This window comes from Wyeomyia smithii, chromosome 1 (assembly GCF_029784165.1).
Source record: "Wyeomyia smithii strain HCP4-BCI-WySm-NY-G18 chromosome 1, ASM2978416v1, whole genome shotgun sequence".
NCBI classification, from domain to species: domain Eukaryota; kingdom Metazoa; phylum Arthropoda; class Insecta; order Diptera; family Culicidae; genus Wyeomyia; species Wyeomyia smithii.
Window position 1 is genome coordinate 194,332,855 of NC_073694.1, and position 19,588 is coordinate 194,352,442.

At 37.8% G+C, this 19,588-nt stretch overlaps 1 protein-coding gene across 9 annotated transcripts in view; it reads left to right on the plus strand.

Annotated features, from left to right (window-relative positions):
• Positions 1 to 19,588, plus strand: part of LOC129718325 (uncharacterized) — a 530,334-nt gene that overhangs the window by 147,116 nt on the left and 363,630 nt on the right. For 4 of the 9 annotated variants that reach the window (XM_055668993.1, XM_055668991.1, XM_055668997.1 and 1 more), the window contains exon 1: positions 4,266 to 4,483. The exons of 1 other annotated variant lie outside the window; for it this stretch is intronic. The gene's annotated coding sequence lies outside the window, so the exon portion shown is untranslated. Of the gene's footprint in view, positions 1 to 4,265; positions 4,484 to 5,034; positions 5,265 to 19,588 lie in introns of those variants that run through there. 4 more of the 9 variants (XM_055668992.1, XM_055668995.1, XM_055668996.1 and 1 more) reach the window with 4 other exon arrangements.

Sequence of the window (19,588 nt, forward strand, 5' to 3'; positions counted from 1 at the left end):
GAGCTATCTTTCACAAGCGCAATTGAAGATGAACGGAAGTTTGCTTTCTACTGAATCGTTCTTAGTTAGGACCTATATAAAAAATTGCCTTTGCGCGTGTTAAAGAAATTTGACTGCATTAGGATGAAAGGTATTCATCAATGTTAAAAACAGTATTTTTTTCTTCTCAAATAGATGTCTGCAAATAAATAATCTAAATTATTTACAAAAATAAACGCTTTTCTTTCTATGACTTTCTGGTGGCATATGACCTTAACAATATGTGGCCACCAATGAACTAGTTTTAGGATTGTAAGTTGTTAGAGGTGTCGTTTGATGGATTTAGGCTCAATAATCTGGAAGTATCCGGAACGCAACGTCCGCATGAAGCCCTCAACGACTTAGACACTTGATATGACCCTTCCGAGTAATTAGAAGTATAGCACGGTATTAAGTACTGCTTTGATCCTGTCTATTTTGGTTTCGGTTTCGGCAACATAATGGACAAAATGCCTTTCTCTTGGTGGTTGTTGAGTTTGAATTGTTTAAAAGCAAAACAAGAAAACTATAAATTATGATTAAACATAACCGTTCGTTTTTGGCTCATGTGTGCCAAAGTCAAACCGTGTCGAAAGTGAAACGTGGTCAAATCGAACAAAGTCTGAATTCTCTAAATGAAATATAAAACTATCGTAGTCCTACGTCAAACATGCGGTCGTGTCTTGGATACCACCCTCGTACTATTTTAAGTAACAAAAAGACCACTTTGAAACTACCTCTCGCATGTGCACCATACTCACCATTAGCAGCATCGTTTTAGTGTTCACTTTCACTATCATACGCGATTCCTTAGTCCTAATTACACCATTAAAATTAGTTTTTCTACGTGCCGATGCAGGATTGACTCTGCACTCTTAAAATCAGTGTTGCCCGACCTACGAATCTTCCTGTCAAGCAGAGATGCCAGGTCATCTTATCAAATGTTATCACGTTCCTAGAGAAAACGACTTCAGATGTCTTCCAACCCGAGATGGCTTGTTAAAACCGACCAAAAAAAACAATATCGCACGCTAGCCTGGAGGCTAATGCGGTCTCGATCAACTAGATTAGTTGAGAGAATTCGTTATCGATATTGTTTTCGGTACATTTTGCATGTTGTAGGATAAGTACAACGATACACCGTGCTCCAGTGCTGAGTCGAGAAAATTTCCAGCTCGAAAAATTCCTCGACATGATCGGGAATCGAACCCGATATCACAACCGTGTGGGAGAGCTAGCCGACCGACATCGCTAACCACAGAACCACGGGGACCAAAAACCGACCGAAGGCGGTTTTTTCAGCACCTGCAGTACGCGTCTTCCACTAATTTCGCGTATAATTGCGGTCTCGGTGGCGCTTTCCATCTTGTTTAACGTAAGTTTGAATGAATATGAATGAATAAACTTCGTTCGTAAGTTTATCATCCATCAAGATGCATTCACCGGAATTGTTCAAAATTCGATTATACAGTTTTCGTGCCCTTGTTTAGGCTCGAGATTGTTGCTCTATCGACTTCTTTGGCAACTTTCGTTACTTATATGTCACACTTGTGTTTTTGTTGTTTGATTATGAGTGATGTTTCTTTCGGAGCACCTAGTGAACAGAGTATTTTTTTGGTTTCAAGATCAGTTCTAGCCTTGGAGAAAACGGACCAAGAAAGTGAAACAAATGGATTGCACAACGATTCTTCAACATGTAAACAAACCTTTACAAGTATGTACATAAAGCGAAGTTCAGCCGTATTTTAGTTAATTATTTTAAACGTTGCGAATTACTAAAGATGTCTCTATCGAAGTTGTCGACGTGTTGCTCTCGAGTGGGACAGAGTTTCCTCCTTTAGCGTTTCTCAATAAATTTGCACTATTTTTGAAACATGTGGCCTAGCATTGTCATGGAGCAAAAGCACTTCATCGTATTGATCTTGAAATCAACGACGTTTTTTTTTCCAATACCTTGCTCAATCACATAAGTCAGAGACATAAGTTAGAGTATAAGAGAGCGATGGTTTCACTCGGTTGGAAAAGTTTATAACGGATTTCGCCTAGCTAATCCCACCACAAATACTCGGCTTGGGCGTTGATGTCGATGCATGACCGGGCAAACCCCATGATTTTCGGCACAACCTCCTCCAGTTACTTGTTACTATTCGATTCGACACGCCGTTTACGGATGACTAAACGTCGATCGATGTCCTTTGGTTTCCAATCATGAAATCAACGTATTCGTACAATTTCGAGGCATTTTCTCGATTTTGAGGCGTTTTTCTGATTACACTGGTAAATACAGGTTCTGCTCTAGAGCTTAAACTGGAAAATAAAGAAAGGTTAGAGCTTTTTAACCATTCCTGTGAACTTTGGTACCCCTGGCGAAGATCACTTTTTCAGAGACTTAAATGTCACACATTCAAAAATGTCCGCAATGTCAGTAACTTTACACAGAAAAATTACGTTTGTACGTGAAACTTTGTATAGTTAACAAATGCCATTCTTTGTAAAACGCTACGAATTAATTGCAATCTCCAATAAAATAGACGAAAAAACATGACATTATCCGTACTTGTGTTCAAAATGAAGGGTGATTTCTTCGAATTGTTTTCGAATTGGCAACAATGGTATGTAATGACGTCTAAGCGTCATCTGTCAAAGTTGTTCAATATACTATTCATCATTGAAACACTTACAGATGAACAATGATTGTAAATCGCAGAAATTTTATTCTTAAAAAGAGGAGGCTCTTAGACGTCATCATGTAGTGTACATTTGATTGACAAAATAAGCAGATGAACAAGCCACAAAATCAAGTAGGGTAAAATAACCTATAATGGCCCCCTTTACTGTATTAAACTATAATGGATCACCAGTCAGATTAACCACTATAGGTTCATTTACCCTATAAATTATCGTTGTCATATGATGATATAATTTGGTGTTCAAAAGGATCTTTAAAACAAAGCGTATTGAGAAACAAGGTTGATTACCGATGGTAAAAAAATGAAATCTACTTTTTAAATCAATTCTTAAATTTTAATCCGTTGAGAGGTCGACTGTAGAGGTATTTTAAATCGCTGTGATTACGGCTTAGCAGTCTTTAAATAAATTTAGAACGACACGGTTTTAATTCGTCCCGACGTTTCAACGCTTGGTTTGCCTCTTTTTCAAGGGAAAAATAATTTTGGTCGAACTAAAACAACTTGACATAGTTCGACCAAAATTTTTTTTCCCTTGAAAAAGACGCAAACCAAGCGTTGAATCTTCGGGACGAATTAAAACCGTGTCGTTCTAAATTTATTTAAAGACTGCTAAGCCGTAATCCTAGCGACTTAAATTTTAATTCAACGAAGAAAACTTTAAGTTTGCTCTAAAATTTGTCAAAAATATATTCATTACAAGCTCTTTGTTTGGTTATAAATCAGATCTAGTTATTTCTAGCAATAAAGTTTATTTCATTAACTTTTGTTTTGTTTTGTTTTGGTCTCTAAAAATTGTGATAACAATTTCGAGTATGACACACTCATTTTTCAGATTTCATGGCTAGTTCTAAAAAAAATGTTTACATAGGATTTTTTCGAAAATGAAGCTTAAATAGTGTTGCCTAAAACTGTTAAGTTTGGATGAAAAATCGCTTTTGAAAATGACAAATTATCTTCTTGTTTCAAAGCAACTGGATTTATCTTTTTTAAATTATTCTCACTTGGTTTTATGGATATTTTGAGAAAATTATAAATAAGTTTTCACGTTTGTTCAAATGAAGAAACTTTAATTCATTAATCGTAATAGGAATGATTTTTTTTCGTTCATAAATTTACCTAGCCTACGCTTTGTATCCAGTTTGGTTAAATTCATATTAGCGTGCATTACGTTCAGTTTTAGTACACTAGATTGTACACCAAACCATTTTAGCCCTTCGGTTCAGCATTTCCTACACGTGTAGAAACCGGAGAATCCAGCTGCTTTACCAAAACAAACCCCCCCCCAATCCATTCTCCTCTCACGGTTCGGAAAAAAGCTCGCTCCCGTTCGGAAGCTTTTCAAAGCGAAACCACTTCGGGTGATGTTTTCGTTACTCTCCAGCTGCTCCTTCATAACTGCCACATGGTCGAGTGGCACGAAGTTTCATTCACTCTCTTTTTCTCCCTCTCTGTATCGCTTCCGGTCGGACGATATCCGACCGACCAAAAGTTTCTGAATGGCGCTAAAACAGGCAGAAGGACACCCCAGCAGTACACCGAGTGGTTCCGATTCGGCAGTTCAGTTTGCCAAGGAACGTCGCTCGAGCGGTTGGGTAAATCTGGGATGCCGTACAAGAAGAGTTGGACCGTGTCCTCCCGGTGCGTTCAGTGCTAGGGCGTGTGTATTTGTAACGGTGTTACAAAAGGGGTGCAGCTCAGGGTCACTTACGAGTCTGGTCTGGTTGCCCGTAGTATTCCGTGCGAAGGAGCAAGAAAGTATTGCGCACTCGAGCCAGGTGTGTGTGGAGTTGTATTTCGGGCGGGAAACCACTCGGTGCTGTACGGAGGGGGGTTAGGTTCAACTTGTTCTATTTACCGCTTCGGATTTGGGGCAGGCGAGACGTGGCGAGATGCTAGACACAGTGGGCGAGTGTCGGGCGCGGTACAAGCTCGTGCTTGCCGTTTTAGCATGACCAACCTCAACTCAGTTCGGCGCGAAGTGGTGCTGTGTTTGAAATTGGGAAAATGTGTCTTTTCTGTGCTCGCTAATGAGAGTGGAAAAATCGTCTATTTTTTCGGGGATGTTTTAACCTTTCCACCATCCGTACGTCTTCATTTCATTTAATTTGTGCCTAACTGTTGCCGGTACCAAATCAACCCAAGAGGCTGAAAGGTCCCAGCGGGGTTTTCTCGGGTTCCCTGTTGGCCTGGTGCTCGAACTGAGTTGCTTTGGTACGACGGTTTCGACGAAAAACACCGGTGAATCTGAGTCGAGTGGACCGAGTGCCGACAAGCGGAAATTCGCTTGGAAATGTTTCGGTGCAAAACCTTAATTGTTTTTACATAGGGAAGAAAAAAGAAGTGTCAAGTTTTTCACGGCAGAGGGGGCACGTAATGAATTTGGATGAGTGGAAAGAATGAAAAAATCCCGTGATGGTGTAAGCTGAATGGAGGCTTCCAGCAGAACAAGTCGCCTCGGTTAATAATTTATTGTGAAAAGTGAAAAGTTTTTCTACTGTGGTTCTGGAGGAAAGCAAAACGGCGTCAGCGATAAATCACGCTGTGTGCAAACCAAGTGTGAGAATAGTTGTGAAAAAAAATGTACACAAAAGGGCAGAATGAAGAAACTCATTTAGTGGCGGAGGGAGGAAAGTTTCCCAGTGATACTCTGGAGCTTCCGCCACTATCAGCCTGTCAGAAGAAGAGAGTGAATACTTAACAGTCGTCGGCTCCACTGTATAGTGGAGCGATGCAGAAGGAGAAAAAAAACAGGATCGACGGTCGGAACAGTAGAGTGGGAAAGAATTCGACCGGGAATGGCGTGGTCGGACTGCGACAAGCAGAGTCATTTATTCGTATGGAAATTGCTTTCCACGGTCGTAGAGAACAATATGCACGGGCACACCTGCTCCGTTGTTCAGCTGTGCGGTGCATTTTTAGCCCCCGAATAAGCACCGGTGAGCCGTTTAATGATGGCGGTCTATATATTCACAACAGACTGCCAACCTGCCGCTTGCTGGACTGGGAGTTCGTTGCAGGACGGCGGCGGCGGTCGGTGGTGGGATTTACGAGTAAAGTACTCTTGCTGCGATACTTAGCAAAGTGATATTTACTTATTCGAATGGCTGTTCGGTTTACAAGATCGGAAGCGATTATGTTAATAACCAGTTGTTGAAACTTATCACTTATGGGTGTAACGACAGATGCGATTATAATGTCGAAATGAACTGAGGACGGGTAATGCAAGAAGAATTATCTCAATGCCAATTTCGAAGCATTACACAACAAGCTGAAATACAGCTTAGGAAACTTTAATGGACTGGACTTCATTCTATAAATATCTAATAGATATTTATTCACTGAAGTCTGATAAAATATCACGTAATATTTTATTGAATTAAACTGAAAACGGTTCTAAGAATGGCAGAATCTTCCCTACAAAAAATATTATGTGATGGAAGAATATGTAAATTAATATTTTCATGTATATTATGTCAGCAAAAGAAGATTTTTACCTTGTTTACTTGAGCAGACTCATCAATAAGAGATTGATTTGATCGAAAAAATAATCTAGTCCAGCCCTTTCCTTTTTTGTAAATTTTTGAGCCTTGGAGAAGGTTTGAGTCAAAAAAAAATTAAAATGATAAAAAATATTAAATTTATGTCCCTGAACACATTTTTTGTAAGGTTACATTTTAGTAAATATATTAGAAAACACACAATTTATTAGAAAACACAATAAATTTCAAATTTTAAACGCGATCATCTCGAAATAGTGTTTTTCAAAGCCTGACCTATAATGATTTCAATTGCCGCAAAACCACTTTGGTAATTTTCTGTATCTTTTTTTTTTTTCATATTTGTTATTCACATTGTCAACTTTCGAAGGATCACTTTTGCCTAAATATTTGTTTTTTTGCTGAAAATATTTTTTCAATATTGTTTTTACTGCGTCGAAATCTGAGTATAAGAAAAACGTTATTGTAGGACAACAAAATTGGTGAATGGTCGTTCGCTCACTTGAAATTCTCTAAACTATTGAAATCATTTGGGTTTGATGATCTCGGTTGATTTCCATTATAATCTTCGTAAGCCTTTCAAGTAAAAACAAAAGAGTTTGGATGAAACGGTCAAAACTGCACTAAAATTGATATTTTATTGTAATAAATGCTTCATTACGAAATTTTGACTTCAATTGTAAATAAAGAAAAACAAAAACATTACCCAATACTTTTCCCGTATAACTTTCTATCTATAAGGTAGATTGATTCTAGAAGTGAAAAAGGGTGTTTCCCTGTGCTTATTTTAACTTAGATAGTAAAATTTAGTGACAAAAATCATTATATGCCTAGGTTTAATAAATACAGTGACTTTGTAAAATCAATTGAAATAATATTCTGTATCCTAACAAAAATTGGTAAAAAAACACTTCACAAAAGTTTATTCACTCAAGGTCTTTTTGTATGCTAAGGGTTGAACCTTAGGCAATGTTGAAAAAATAAAACAAGTTAATGAACACATGAATCTACATAGGTCCGGAACTTAATAATATAAACGGTTTAGTTTCAAGCAAATTCTAAGAATAATTTTTCCTGCAGAATAAGATTCCATTGCGGATTATTTTCCCGTACCCAAGTAATGACCAAAAAACATAGAAACCGTCCTGCTTTTTCTTATGTAAAAACACGACCCAGTAATAGCTGGTTATTCTAAGAACCAAGGTTTGATATATTGAAGAATTTTCGAAACGCACATAGCGAGGCTCGGTACCACAAATTAGAAAAATAAATATTATTATTCAGGAAAAATAACACAAATTAATGTTTTATAAACCAATTATTATTTGTCCTGGATGAGTAAAAAAAATCCTGTACAATTTGTTGCAAATTTAGCAATCTGAAAAATCTTGGACTTGTGGTTTTGTAGATTCAGTAGAAATATTCTATTTCTTAAAACAAATTATTCGAAAACCCACTTTATGAAATTCGTTTGAAATATGAAACAAAGCATAAAGATGTTGTTTACAAGACACAACCGAGAGGTTAACTTAGAATTACGACAGCCTGTCTTATGCCAATATATTTCTTCCAACCGGTTTTGAAACACATTCGATTGGGATCAAATTGAAGGTGTTAAGGGGTAAAATTCAGTAATAATTTAAACTCTTTTTCATAAAATGATTTAAGAGGTGAAAAATTTGTCTTTCTCTTGATTTTGTTTTCTTTGCTACGACTAGACATTGTATCTTGCGAATTCGATTGAACATAATAACGATGTGATGATAAAAAATCCTTTTGTGATTGTCTGGAATACCTACAGCGAGAGATTATGCAACAACCTGGCGGCTCGCCGTAGGTGGTAGAATGAAAGAATTCGAAAAAGGGACGGATTGTGATAGTAATATGTAATATAAGTTAAACCGACTGTTTCAACAAAATTTATTTCAACGTAAGTGCCAAGGCAAGTTTGCTTAATGTATCGTGGATTTCTTATAGCCGACGACTCAAATTCTTTTAAAATTTCTTCACACATGGCACGCTGGTCCAGAAATTAAATCTAGCAGAACGAATATATTAGCGCTATCACGGTTAAACCATTTGGTTTCGGATCTTCTACAAAACTTTTAGTTCAGTTAGGACTTCAATTTGCATTTAGTCTGCGATTAGGCTGCACAGATGGCGTAGCGATGCTAACATCTCTATTTTACACGACAGAGCTTCGCAGTTTTATTTTATGAAATTTTGAAAGATGTGTTTCTTTGTGTTTTTGTGATATTTCAACTTAAGGGGGGGGGGGTAGGGTTTTGTAGGCAGAAAAAAACAGGTTTTTACAGATTTTTTTTGGGCGTACGGTGAAAGTAAATTTATTTCTGATTATTGTACATTAAAGAGAACTATATTCTGTAAAATATTGGTTGAAAAATATTGAAAATTGACCGAATGGTAACAATTCTTCGCTGGCGCCTCAGAAAAAATACTTTTTGCAGTGCACGTCATACCTCAGCACTGGATCATCTGAAATGAAATAACCAAAGTTTTTCCTTTAATTTTTATGTCCCTCTAGGTATCTCTGTCGAGTTTTTCCATTTTTTTTTATTTTTTGAACTTTTTACAAGACTTGAAAGTGAAAATACCGATTTTTGGCCCAAATTCATGACTATTGTTGTTAATAATAAAAAAAATAAAATCAAAAACGAAAAAATCTCAACAGGGTTACCTCATAAATTATGTAAGGAAATACTGTAAAAAATTTGAGAACGATCGGTTGAATAGATTTTGAGATACAGAGTGCACCGACTCAAAAAACATCGATTTGAGAAAAACGCGTTTAAAGTTTTTCGTAGCGAAAAGACCCCGATAAAACTTAGTAAGCTATTTATTTTTTATTTTACTCACATAGAATCATCAATGCCGGGACCATAGAGTATAGAACTTTCGTCAAAAATGTCAATAAAAAAAACACTTTTTTGAACCCTCAAAACCCTACCTCCCCCCCCCCCCCTTAAATGCAGCTTCAAAATTGATGTATAAACACATTTATTACATAGCATAATTGCATGGAGAACTTAGACCAGAGTATCAATCTATCTGATGATTTCCTGTCTTTGACAGAATTCCCACATTAGTTAGCCAAACGACTGAAAGCGAACACACCAAATTCCAACAATATGACTAAAATGTTTCTATTCCGTCCGTTCATTAAACCTCAGCAAAACGAATCGCTTTATTCGAGCTTACTATGTCATCGGCCTAACATGTCCTGACATGTTCAGCAATGCTGTGCAGTTCGATCCGCTGGTTACCCCTGTTAGTCCTTCTCCTGTGGAAGGCTGCGATCGAATTAGCGGCCGCTATTCTGCTACCTGATGATCGAGTCTGCTTCCAGTAAACCATCCTTTTGCCGCTGTGACCGATTATACAATGAAGACCAAATTCCTGTATGCTAGCTTTTATGCGCGACTACTGAGAGTTATACTTTCGGTGGGTGTGTTGTTGTGCAATCGAGCAAGCATAACAACGATAACAAATCTGCTTAAATAAAAGTCAAGTTTTGCATGTATTGTCCAACATAATGCTTGAATACCTGAACCGACTTTCATCAAATTTGGCATACGTGTTCCTTATGCAAAGCAAGTGGTCATAGAAATACTGGAACATGTTGTTCGACGTCATTTTAAATTTAGTGACTTGCGGTTGCTGGGAAGCTGCATGATACTATGGAAAACGTATAAAACTGGGCAAAGCCTACGTAAAATTTAGGAAACGCTCAAATACTTGACAATTATAATATTTTTGGACCTGCGAAGAACCTAAGAAACAGTGAATTGATGTCTAATGCTTTTTGAAAATCCGAAACGCGAATTCGGGTTTCTGTTATGTAAAACTAAAGATAACTTATAGACCTCCCAATTAAAACATTTTTAGATCCGGGACTATGCCCAAGAACTGAATATCAGTGTACGATGCCATTTTGAAATTCAAAATGGCATCTGTCGATTTCCGAAAAGTAGTTTCGAAGCCTGAAAGGGCAACTTCCAGTTTGTGGAAAGCTAAAAACACTAAAATATCGATGTTTTCGTTAAAAAGCTGGGAGCGGAACATTTCAGTTCACACTCAAAAATAACCAATTATATATTTCCGCTGAAAGTTATTACCTTAATTTTATTATTGGAAAATATTGCTCATCGGAAATTCCTACATTTTTGTACGTGAGCACTTCATCAGAGAACTCTGCGGTAGCAGTGGCTTCCTGACAAGGGCAATGGTGGCAGAACTGGCCTTAGCGGGGGCAGGAATATACAATTACATTTTTCAATAAAACTAGAAAAATATTCATGATCATTCTTGATTTATATTAGGTAAAATTGTCCATACGAGAGAATGATGATGAATGAGAGTTGAACTTGTTTCCCGAGTGAGGTTGGGCACTTAGCTAGTTGTTTATAAAGTCAAATTGCTTGTATACTTTAGTGTTGGTTGTGCTAGGGAACAACGGACGATTTAGACTGACAAAGAGTGTTTCGCTTGATATTTAGTCTTGTTTTTAGCTTTGATCGAGCGAAATATGCGTTTAGCAAGGCTTTGTATTTTTCATTAATCCAACCGGTAGCGACATTGGTGATGCTCTCGTTGTTTCCGGTTTTACATCTTTTTACTCCTGTTGCCGTAGGACGTAGTTCTACGTCAAAAGTATCATACTGAAAGCTTGTTTACTGGTAATACCGAACGGTACAATTTTATTGTTACAATATTGTTGTACAATTATTCCTACCTATTTTTAAAACTCTCTTGATTAATTATTATAATTTTTTAGAAGGCTTGTCTCTGGGCATCCAGTTAGTCTAAGACAGAAACGCTTGTATGGTAACTGTCTCTTACTGATACTTTTCGTTTCATTCAGTAGTAAATTTCACTTATCCTGAATACACGAGTCAGGTAAAATGCAATGTTTTTTTTCGAAAATGTGAGCCCTATACTGATCAGCTATAGATTCTGAGGGGAGTTTGAATATGTAATTAATTTGACATGGCGCGATACAGTTTATGTTTAACTGAGCCAAGTATAATTTTTATTAACTCTAGATAATCAGGAAAAAGAAGGAGGCACGTTTTAATTTCTTGCGGCCCACTACGAAGCCAACATAAAAATGTAAATATTTGGTGTAAAAAAGTTTGTTATGATCTATTACTATCTTGTTTGATAGCAATTAAATTTTAGTTAATTTTCATAAGATGCTAACACTGTTTTTAAATTCGACTGTACATTAATTTGACGCAATAGGACCATACTCGAAAAAAAGGACGAAAAATTCACTTTAAGAGGGACTCTTGAAACTCATAGGAAATTAAGATAGACATACTAGCTACGTTTTGGTTTATTCAACCTTCTCTCCTAAGCTAAATGCCCGCACCTTGGACATAACCCTACTTTCTTACATACTTTCATCCACTCTTTTTCCTTGAATCCAATTCGTTTTCGAAGACCCTACTTGGTGTTTGAAGCTTGTGCTTTCTGATCGCTCCAAATTTTTCTTTTTGGAAAAGTTCTGGGGGGTTTGGAGCACAAAAACAACATCGTTGGCTCCGTATGACTCTATCACTGGTCCCGTGAAATGGCAAAATGACATTAAGGATGTAAAAACAAAAAAAAAATTTTATTTTTTTTTTCATTTCACTAGCATTTTTCAAAGTCATGTGTACTGCGTGAAAAACGCAAACTTATCAAGTTATGTGAAATGTTTGCAAAACGATGATTCTATGTCATAATTTGAACAGTTGAAGTTCCTCAAATAAATAACAACTAGGTTTAGAATATTAATTGTGATAATTCAATCAAGCAGACACACTGAATGCAACTCTTGCGGCAAAATATCTCCACGGTTTGGATCGTTTTCAGTTTTTATACAAATTTATTACCATTGCAATAAAGAAGCTCGCAGCCTTAAGCTCACAAAGTCCGCGTTGACAAACGAATGGTCATGAGTTCGCATTTTAATAAAATCAAGTATCAGATGGATTTTTACGTATGGGTGTATTCTCATGCATCCCCATCCCCCACTTCGGCCCTTCCTTCGCGCTTAATTCCGAGAAAAATTATACACATAAATACATCTCTCCAGTACCCCGGTACTTGGCAGGATAACTATGACGCTAGGGGAGGAAGAGCAGTAGAGTCATTTGAATCGCTAGAGGGAGACTAAAAATATAAAAAATGCCACTTACCACGAAGACAGGCAAGTACCTTTCCTTCCCATCTCAGTCATTAGAGATGCAAATGTATACTGTACTCTCTGGCAAAAACAGCCTTGACACGTGCTTCCTCCCTTCCTTAACCACGACCATAACGACGTATCCGGCGCCGTTATCGATCTACACAAAGCGGAAGCTACTGCATTCCTGTTTATTGAAGATGAAAAATGAAACTCAAATTAGTTAGTAAACGGTGATTCTTCGTGCAACTTCGCTAGCTCAGATCCATCACAGAGGAGCAACTACGGAATGTGCGGTTTCACAAGCTGAGCTGAGACAGATGTATAAGCTATTGCAATGCAAATTTTAACAGTTTTGCCCTCTCAAATTCATTGAAAGTTTGTGGGCCTTACAAAACTAAGTACCCAGCATGTTAATTTTAGGTCGCTCAAATGTGCATATCAAGTTGTACTAACCTAAGATGCAGCATTAAATTTGTTTAAATTTTTTTAACCGTTTGGGATTTAAATCTTATATAGATCTTAGGAGTAAACAAATATCAAAAGCCAGTAAAAAATCTGAGGTCAAATTGTCCCCTCTTAAAAATAATCGCATAACAGTCCCACAGAATGTTTTTCCAGAGAATCGCCATATTTTTTTCTTCAATCCATGTAACAAATATTTGGTGATGTTTTTCACAGCTCTTATTGCACCTTTAAACATTATTGAATACAAGGTTGTTTCATAGAAATTCCACACAAAAGTTAGTGTTGAATAGACTCTTAAACTGCAACTTTTTCTGGAAGCTACTTCGAAAAAGGCTTCATAGCTTCGTAAATCAGGGGCCTTAAGCAATACTTCTTTTTGTGAGGTGTTATTCCTCTGCGGAAGATCTGCTCGTTTTGAATGATTATTCAAATTGAAATTGTCAGAATTCAGGAGAAAACGTTTTTTTGTAAACAGCTCTCAGAAGCATTCAACCTTAGATTTTGCTTTTTCAACAAAGGCCTTAAAGTCGAAGTAAGTAATGAGTGGATGACTTCGTCTACTTCCTCGCACAGCAGCAAAGAAACTGTCTACGAACATAAAACATAAATACTTGAGATAAACATTACTCAGCATTGCAAAGCGAGCGAGAAGCAAAACATTTCTCCTCCTTCCTGCTCGAGAACGAGACATCTTTTGCATACACGCTTTCGAAATACTCTTTCTTCTTCATGCATTCCCCTGAGTAGCAGCAAGCACGCACTGACACGCAAAAACTCTTTTATATTGCTACTCAGCAACTGTGAAAGAGTACGCGAGTTCCTGCTTACGAGTAGGAGTACTCGACTAAAATTTCTCGACTAGGAGGAGTGCTTGAAAAACTGTGCTCGAAAACGAAAACGCTTTCTTCCTGGGTCCGCTTCATGCACCAACAGCCGACAGTGGGGCAACGTGTAGGGTATCGGACTGCATTGGTAAGTTTTTTTTACAGCAGTCTAATGCAAAACCAGCCGAAGTAAACCGCTGCCGAAGTAGTCCGATACCCAATTATTTTGTCCCTCTGCAACCATCGCACACGCAAATTATTTTGACCCAAAAACATTGATTTTAGAGCCGTAACGTCTTCAGCAAAATGGTTCCATTAAGTAATTACTCTCCATGTTACAGAAGTTGCAACTCCATGATTAATCCACTCAACAATGAGAAACGAGTTTTATTTCTTTCATTTCGTAATATAAAAACCCACTTTGTTCAAAAAAATGTAGCAAATTTCAAAAGAAACAACTTTGTTGAAGACATCATACTTCTATCTATCTATTCAAATGGACTTTTGTGGAGTTTTCTATAGATTGCTACTAAAAATCTTTTTTTTTTCTATTTAACTTTCTATAGTGATTTTCTATAATTTTTGAATGTTCTACAAAATTGTTTGCTACAACGAAACATACAATATCTTCGAAGAAAGTTTATTTTTGTCTTACATATGATTTTGGATGTTGACGATTTTTACTAGAATAATGCACTTTTTGATGCAGCCAAATAAATTGTAGGAAACTGATTTTAAGAGCTTTTATTATCTGAGTGTGATGCTTCAAATCTATAAATTATTCTAATTAGTTTTATACATTTAGTTATTCTCTTTTAGCTTACATTTAGTGTTCCTCCTAAATCTGTCTTTTGGCTGCTGAACACGTTTTAAAGTGCGCCACGTGTTTTAGGTTAAGCTGAAGTAGGGAATATTTTTATTAATTCTAATTTAAGCTACAAATATCAAATACCTTTTACCTAATAACTCCTATTCAACCTCAATGACATTAATAAAACACTTCTTTTAACAATTTATATTTTACTTTGAAATACATTCACTTTTATTAGCTAAACACGTCTTGCTGCTATCGCCTCTGGATTTAGAAAGAAAGACCGATCACCTGACAGTTTAAACACTTCCGTCGCAGATCTTTGTCATTTGAGGCGCCGCTTTGACGGTTGTCAAGCGCACTTCGGGATCATTATTAACCAGGGTGGCTAGTTCGACGGTTTCTCCGCTAACAGCACTAATTTACAATAATAACTCTTAACTAAAAAAATAATGATTTTGGAATCTTAGTGTCTTCATCAAAGTTGTTCTATTAATTATTCTCCATTTTGAGAATGTTACGATTTTGTGATTAATCTACCTAAAAGTGAGAAATTAATTTTATTTTTCTCAGTTTTGCAATTTGCAAAAATGCATTTTTTAAATAAATAAGTAATTACTTAAAAATAACCGAATAAAGGCATTTCGATTTCTGAGTTCAACTTTTATTAGGTAAACATTTTCTCTAATATATTAACTGCTTTATGCAGATGAGAAACATTGGCGGATTTATGTGCTTTGGCACAAACATAACCTCGTTGTCTTCAAACCACTTCTGTGATTTCTGAGTGGCTTTCGCTTAGTGGCAGGATGCCAAATCAGGCCCAAACACTACTGAGCCTGTATGTTGCCGAATCATGGGCAGCAATCTCTTTTGCAAGTATTCTTAAAGGTATGTTTCAGTGTTCATAGTATCAGTTGTAATGAAGGGCTGATGAAACTTACCGCACACTTGCATATTACTTGCCATTCACCGCAGCCTTGTTTTTTTGTGTAAATAGCCATCTTCTCTTTCTCCAGGGGTATTCCTTCGCGTACTGTGGTCCTGGAAAACGCTTTATAGTCCAGTTTTTCGTAGGTCATCATCCATTTCAATACAGGCGTCATTTTTGCAAAAGATGTCGCCGTACAACTTTCTGGCTCTCAGTTTAATCGATGCTGCTTGGATTGGACTTCTTTTCGGCATATGTTGCTTCTTGTATGTCTTCAGATGTACCCACCTTTTTCGCCTCATTACGTACTGACGCTGAGTTTTTACGATCAAACATAACCTTGATTTTCTTGTCAATTTCCGGACGCACTGGACCACGTTTTTGGCCACTTTTCGCGGATTGCACTTGGGGATCGTAGTACGAACGGCTTTCGTCAACCTTTAGCCCTGGTACAGTAGACCATTTGTGCACAATTTTTTACGGCGTTCTGGCGAAAGTTCTGGAATTTTGAAACTAAACCGGAAACAAAACACTGTGTTCGCACGGAGATGACTAAACTAATGTAAACAAACGTACGCAGCCAATACGAAGCACAGATATCGACTCACGTTTGAAAGGCGCCATTTTTTCAGTGTGCTCATACTTTCTGGTGCGGTCTATCTAAGACATTGGAATTTCTTTTTGTGGTATTTTCACGATGTAGTACGTAAATGATAGTGATACGTAAATGATAGTGATAGTGATAAATATCATGTCAAAAATATTTGCCCTTCAACAATCTAAGGATTCGTTTACTATTACACTTCGTACAGTTGTAACAAAGCATATGCATTTAAAATGTGCCATTGATAATATTACATGCTCAGCTTAGTTTATTTTTACAAAATTCAGTTGCCAATTTATTATATTTGTTCAACCGCCAGAAGCTATTCGTGTGTTAGCATAAAATTAATCAATGCCATACAAATGGCCTGTAGTAACTGAGCTGAACTGTTCTCATCAAACGTCAGTTCAGTTGATGTAATTTGGCAGCAGGTTCCAGCTCAAAGCTACCACACCGCACCGCACTGCGCCGTACCTGTCGCTATCGAAGCTGCGTCAATCAATTAAAGCAACATTTTCATTTCGAATGCCGCCGCCGGCCGGTTACGTGTATAGCTTTCCAACCTACAGTCCTAGAGATGCCACACACCGAGCCGTTCCTGTACGTGTCAATCTCTGAGCGAAATTCAATCATTGGCAAACGTAGAAGCAAATTATTGACAACTTCCAGCGGGGAGTTATGTCACTCAATGCTATTTATGAACAACAACAGCACGCATTGCCGCCATAACAACACGTGTTCGATTTCCTGTCAGCCAGGGCGACTAGAGCCAATTTGAGCCCGAGCACCGGTGCATGGGTTTAGTTTGATTCTGACGAATGACTGTTGGTTAATTATGCAGCTCTAATTAGCTGGCAGCAAACGGTATAAACGCTTCCAGTGGCTAGTGGGATTCGAGTCCACATCGTAGCCAAAAGATCAATCGCTCCGTCATCCTTGCTCTGGCCTCAATTCGTTCCACTATTTCGGTCAATTAAACCAGCCCCGTACACTCTCCGACTGTTAAAGGTGTCAAGGGAAATGTGTTTAATTTTGATTCGACAAACCAGACGAAACCCGAAGGGCACACAAATTTGGTACAAATAAAATGTTCTCCGTCGAATTACAACCGTTTCTGTTTCACATGCAGCAACAACTCGAAAAGTCCGCTGCAGTTGACACTACTTGACAATCGTTGCGCATCCGCAACTCGTTAACTGAATGGACCTTGGATGCGACAGCTTTCCCCGGAAGTTTCGCTGGATAATATCCTTTTTTTTTTTCTTCCGAACGGTAACAACTATCGACAGGTTCCGTCGTTTGGCAGCTGTCTGCGATTGCGAGTGAAATAAATTGATTTTCAATTCGTTTGCTATCAGCAGTTTCTCAAGTGTCGTTCTTGGACTACATTTTCAGTGCCCATTACAAGGTGTGTCATTCCGATGAAATTTTAATTAGTTTCTAATTATTAATGTCAGTTTGGTTCGATTGGTATGTGTAAGAAGGTGCCAATATGATGTTAATATAAATTCTAAGGCGTGGTTATATTCGATTTTGAGACGATTAAAAAATAATTAATATTTACACGTTATCGTTACAAAAATGTTTTAATTTTCATTTTAATATGTTGGAAAAAATAAATTTAAAACATCATTAGAAAAATTGGTTTTAAAAATGAAAATTTAAAAACAGTCATCTCAGATTTCTCTAAACTTTCAAAACTTAATTTTTTGGGTAGATACTTTAGTTGCTTAAAATTCCTCTGAACATTTCCAAATGGAAAACTCATACGGGAGGAAAATTTTCTTAACAAAAACTTTTTCTAGTCCAACACTGTTTCACGTTCAAAAAGTTCCAAGGTTTCTGAATGAAAACTCAGTTGATTTGATTGGCTACACAAATCACTCAGTTAATAATTTATTATAAAATAATTCAAACTAAATTTCTTTTACAAAAAAAAACACACGAAAACAAGAAAAAAATTACATCGATTATGACTTTAGCTTGTGCAGCGAAATTTACTGCCGGAAGAGGACGACTCAGCAAAGAAGACTCTGCTGTGGCTTCACGCTTAGTCACTGTACCAATGTTGTTGCTTTGTTGCAAGCACAAAACCGAAACTGTAATCTGCAAAGCCATTACCGCCGAATAATTGAGTTATGAGTTGATGGCACGTGGACTTGTTCTGGATTTTTTCCACAGTGAAAAAGCGCATTTTATCCCTCAAAGAATTTGTTGTTTGCAAACAATCTTAGAGCATAAAATTAAACGAACTCAAACAAATTTCTTTACCTGAAGTAATAAACGATTATATTCTGATTTCACGAATTGCTTCCCCACAATCGTACAACGCCGCCGTTCTAAAGTATTCGATCCTATCTTCGCTCTGTCCGTCAGTTTTACGGGCACGTGATAGTCATAAAGAAGAAGAAATATTTCCGAAACGTTCCAAATTTCTGCACGTTTCTGGTTCGCGCTGTTGCTGCTGCTTTACACCAGCAGTTCGCGATGGCAGTGTTAATTACCTCAGGAACTTATTTTTATACACCGCAGCCACTACCGCTGACCGACCGAAAACAGTGGTCACGGTTTTCCTTCCGTGCTTGCGACGACGGACGGACGGAAAAATGTAAGTGACGACTGGAACGGGGTAGAAAGCCCCATACCCGCTGGTCGCGCTCCGCCGGAGTGGGTGATAACGAAGGCGAAAATTCTTTTGGACAGTCAGGCAAGAATAATTACGTTCGAGCCGGAGCGGATAATGAAGCCCCGGGCCCGGAAAGCAGGACGAAAGTATCGATCCAAGTGTGAGCCGCTAGCGGGCGCGATTAGCTTGTGGGTAATAAATTTTGGTTATTAGTCCCATTGTGTTAGTAGTATGCCAGTCGAAGGATTTCGTCCGCTTGGTGGTTAATTTAAGTGGACTTGGTGGGGTGGCGATCGATAGCATCGCTGTCGAATGTTCCCACATTTTATGTATAGATTATTTGATTTTTCGTTTTGCATCATTCAATTGATAAAAGCACAAGTTAAATATCAACTAAAAACTGAATTCAATCTAATAGCTGTTTTATTGGAAAGCTTCGAATAAAGTTTCGAACTGTCAGAGAAATAAACTACATTGCATAGCAAAAAAATCAAACAATCCGAACGTGGGACATAAAAAGTAGAGTCAAACCGTGCATGCATTGCGCACACAACGGAAACATAATAGGAAGCGGAAACGGATCGAACTAAACAGAGCATGCTGGTGAACATTGCCGGTCGTTTCGCACCCCCACGCCGGACGCGGAGTTAGTTAATAAACAAATCCGGCTACAGTGACGGCACTTGACGCAGACCAGACATCAGGCCGAATGAACGCAGCCTAGGCCGGTCACATTGACAGCTCAAAACGAGGCTGGCACGGGTGAAGTCGAAAGTGGCAAACAGTGCCACAATACCGTGTGGATTTGTGATTTGCGAAGTGACAATCAATCAGTTGTTGCTGAATTGCTTGCTCCGTCCTAGCGCGTCCATTACGGGGCGGAAAATTAAACTGCCGTTTGTCGGAATATGCCAAATCAATTAGTCGGT